We start from the raw sequence: 4471 nt of genomic DNA, 5'->3' as shown, positions 1-4471 counted from the left end.
TAAATTGGTATTGAAGTTATTGATAATCTTCAAACCTTGTCCAGAGCATCTGTCTAGTATGTGTGAGGCCCTGGGTTCAATGCTTATAGCTGAAGGGGGCTGGGGGGAGGAAGAGTTTAGATTTTCATTTAAAATTTAATATTTTGTGTTTGTTTCTTCAAAGCTCCAAATTCTTCATTAATAGCAAATCTATGGTCCTAAGCATTCATAATCAAGGTCAAAATATTTACACTCTTATGAAAGTAAAGTGATTCAAAGTCATGAATTTTAAAATATTTTTGTTTTTTTTCTCATATTTTTGGAGATATGATGTAATAAGGATGCTTTTTTTAAAAGAGAAGTATGCCTTTATTCCCGTGTTTCTCAAATTAAGCTGGCTGAATTGGCTGCTTTGAGAGGTGATTAGTCAAAGAGACCAAATTCCAGATCCCCATCTGATTCCTTAGACTCTTCTTTGGCTTCAGCCTTGGCTGGGGCTGCAGCAGCAGTAGCAGCCGTGGTGGCTGCAGCCACAGGGGCAGCCATCACAGAAGCAGATGGATCAGCCGAAAAGACCTTGACCTTCTCAGCAAGAGGGAAGGTGTAGTCAGTCTCCCCAGCAAAGCCAGGACCCTCTTGCACCCATTGATGATAGAATGTGGCAACAGTTGGGTAACCAATCTGCAGACAGACGCTGGCAACATTTCGGATACTCTCTAGGAAATGAGAGTGCAGAGTCGGCTCAGTGATGTCAAGCACTTCAGGGTTAGAAATGTTGCCATTGTCAAACACCTGCTGGATGATCAGCCCAAAGAAGAAGGGCGAGATGTTCAGCATGTTCAGCAGTGTGGCCTCACTGGTTCCTGCTTTGTCTCCGGTTTTTATCAGCTGCACATCACTTGGCATTTCAATGGTGCCTCTGGAGATTTTAGTGGTGATGCCCAAAGCCTGGAAAAACGAGGTCTTCTCAGGCCCCAGACCTCCGTGTTCTGGGCTGGCACAGTGACCTCACAAGGGGCGATGGCTCCAGCACGGGTAGCCGTGGGCACCTTACTGGCCAGCAGCATGTCCCTAATCTCGGTGAGATCCTCCTTGGTGAACACCAAGCCTACACTCCCCCGGATGTGAGGCAGCAGCTTCTCCAGAGCGGGGCTATTTTCCAGGTGGCCCCCTATGGCCTTGCACATCATGGCGTCGTTGCCAGTCAGCACCACGGCCTTCCCTCGCAGGGACATGCACATCTGCTGCATCCGCCTGGAGCCCACATTGTTTGCTCCCACAATGAAACATTTTGGGTAATCATCCAAAAGTTGGGTGATCTTAAGGAAGTAGTTAGACTTCCAGGTTGCCCTGTCTTCCCTGGGCATCATGGCAGTGTGTCAGGGATTGCCACGCAGGGTTTAAAGACGATGTCACTCTAATGAGGACACCGGGAGAGAGCAACAAGGATGATTTTAATAATATTTAAAGACACTCCACTTCTGTGTAACGTTTGGTTGGCATCTTTTGCATCCGAATTTCTTTGGCATTATCCTGCCATTCCCCTCAAATATTACCCTATGCTAAACTCCTCTTAGCCACAATTTCCAGTTGCTCCAATAACCAGAAACTCTACGACAGTTAATGTACAGGACCTCTCTTGCACCTCACTTTAACATTTCTGTAGGAACAGTTCTAGGGTTGATTAGGAAAGCAGAATGGCGCCATGGGTAAGTAGAGTGCTCACTCCAAGTGTGTTCCTTTTAGCTCCATAGCCGTCTGTAGGTGTCACGGACTGATAGTCTCAGAAGGCGCGCAAGAAGAAAGAGTCTCAGTCACATTTCTGACCAGATCCCTCCTTATGGCTGTGAGAGTTTAATTTTCATTTAAACAACAATAAATACAGGCATAAGGGTTTGAAATGAATTATGTAAGCCCTTTAGCCATAACTGTTCCATTCTGTCACCGAATGAGCTGCTGTTCTCACTTTGTTTTATGGGCTCTGTGTAGCCCATGTTATTATATCTGCCAAATAAAAGCCAGCAAACCATGCAAATGAAAATATAATCTTTTATCTCTCACAGTCACAGGATGCACCCAGATAGCATTTTTATCCACTCCTCTGCAGCGTTGCATTCTCTGTTCTCAGGACCCTCTCGTCTCATCAGTGTCTGCAGAGAGGAAAACATTTTCATTTATATCCACAGACAGTGTACATTTTCACTTAAGAAGTCAGGGATTATTTATTCTATTATATTTTTAGCTTGTCTATCTGGTTCAATAGAGATTATGGACTTTTCCCTTAAACGTAGGAAATCAATAGGTAGTTTCTTTATAAAGTACAGCAGATTCTGTTTTGTTCCCTTTTGTTTTGTTTTTGTTTTAGATAGGGGTTCTTATTTCCTTCTTTGATTTGTTGTGTTTGTTAAGCAGCAGTGTCTCACTCTGTTGGCCAGGAAAAGCTTCCTGCATTGGCCTCTCCTGTGGTGGCTGGAATTACAGGTGTGGGCCACCTTATGGGGTTTTCCTTTCATTTCCTAAAGTCCTACATGTAAAGACTCGGTGACCAGGAAGAGCTAGCTCTTAAACCCTCCAAACTTGATTCAGGATCTTGGAAAGTCACTTAACCATTCCCTTTGGGCAGTCTCCTCCAGGTGACAAGAATAACGTCCCATACACTTCTGAGTTCTGAGAACTAACTCACCTATAAAACGAAGGGTTTTTTATTTTGTTTTGTTTTGTTTTTGTTTTTGTTTTTTTCTTCCTTGGGAGTCTTACTAGTTTGCCTAGGCTGGCTCCAACACCCAAGCTTAAGTGGCCTTCCTGCCCCAGCCTCCCAAGCCCCTGCAACCCAGTGTCAGCGCACAGGGCAGAGATGCTCTGATCTTACACATCTCCACACACAGGGAGGTGTCTCGGCTGGATGACAGTACACCCATGGCCCATGGAAGTAAATCAGAGGGTCTTCGAGATGGCTCAGTGGGTCAAGGTGCATGCTGTACAGCCTGATCAGCAGATTTCAATCTCCAGAATGCTTATGAAAATGGAAGAAGAGAACCCACTTCATGAAGTTGTTCTCTGACCCCTGCATGTGCTCTGCGGTGCACACACTGCCACATGTCATGCACACACATCATACACATGACAATAAGCCAAGCAAATGAAATTTAAAAGTGGAAAAGTATTTTAGATCGTACAAATTTTCCTGGATTGTGTTTTCAACCTTCTTTCATTAATTCTAAAAATTATTAACATTTATTTTATTTTTAAAATATGTGTGTATGTGGAAGGGGCTGTGTGCTTGTGAGTACAGGAGACCTCAGAGGCAAGAAGACATGATTCTGTGGAGTTAACAGTCCTCTGGAAGAGCAATAAGAGGTCTTAATTGCTAAGGGTCTCCCCAGCCTCCGCAACCCCATTTCTTTCCAGTGCTAATTTTTGCACCTGGATGGAGCCCTTGAGTCAAATGTTCTCCCTAGCACAGGGCAGAAACTCTACAGGACCCATGAGAATGTGGGTCCAAATTTGTTTCTCTGACACATTGCAAGTGCTCACTCAATAACTTTATTGAGTGAATCTTTATCTTTTTTTCCTCTGTTCCTGTTCAAGTCCATGAAGGATGGAAATGAAACAGACCAGAGAGAGATTTCCTGCCCTGTTTGGAATGCAGATCGGTAGACACTGTTTCTGTCTTTTGCTCAGCACCTGACACTGAACAATTGCATCAATGTCCCTAGCTCCAGGCCCTGTATCATAGAAATTCAGTGGCTGTGAAATTAATACATTTATTCTAAAATATGACTAGTTATGTTAACAAAAGTTGACATTCCTTATTGAAAAGACAACACAGTTCTTTGGTAGGGTCAACATAAAGCAATGTCAGTGTGCTATGAAAACTCTGATTCTATCTCAAGAAAATCTAGATTGTACTAAGCAGGTCTCATCAGAAAAACCAACCTAACAAATCAGCAAGGCATATAAGTGTGAACCAACGCACACACATTTTGTGCCTAGGAAAAGTCAAATACTACATATATTCTAGTGTTTTTTTGTTTTAACTTTGCAGTTAGCAACTTCACAGAGCATCATTTAATGGCAGTTAGCAAGACCTTTCAGAAAAAAAAATAGTGGCAGTGATGGGCAGAGCCCTGGAATGTGTGCTGCTGTCGGCTTTATTTATGTCGCTGTGGTACTGCTTCTCCATGCGTCGTCTCCGCCAAGCATGGACCAACACCCACTCGGTCTTGCCTTCTTTCCATCTCTTCAGTTACTCTATAGTCACCATCTTATTGTTCTTCTTTAAAGTGCACCCCCCCAAATAAGGCTATTGCCTCTTAAGACTGTTCTTCTCAGCCTGCATTTATCTTTGTCCAGAGTGTCCTGTTTGTGAGTGTATTCCTGTTCCCTGGTCTTCTATGGCTGGCTGTTCTCTCTCAGGGAGCTAGTGTTTCTGCAACTGCCCCCATTCCAAGTGCTAAAGTATGGTTTGGCGTTGTAGATCAGCTGCTAGTTG

At 43.7% G+C, this 4471-nt stretch overlaps 1 pseudogene across 1 annotated transcript; it reads right to left on the bottom strand.

Moving 5' to 3' along the window:
• Positions 1–349: 349 nt before the first annotated feature.
• On the bottom strand, positions 350–1399 carry LOC311593558 (large ribosomal subunit protein uL10-like; annotated as a pseudogene). The gene has a single exon. The product of its transcript is annotated as a large ribosomal subunit protein uL10-like (transcript).
• Between the last annotated feature and the right edge of the window lie 3072 nt (positions 1400–4471).

The sequence above is a fragment of the Acomys minous genome (genome assembly GCF_964271855.1).
Source record: "Acomys minous genome assembly, chromosome: 1".
Lineage (NCBI taxonomy): Eukaryota > Metazoa > Chordata > Mammalia > Rodentia > Muridae > Acomys > Acomys minous.
The sequence above is the reverse complement of the archived record's forward strand: the minus strand, read 5'-3'. Positions and strand labels throughout refer to the sequence as shown.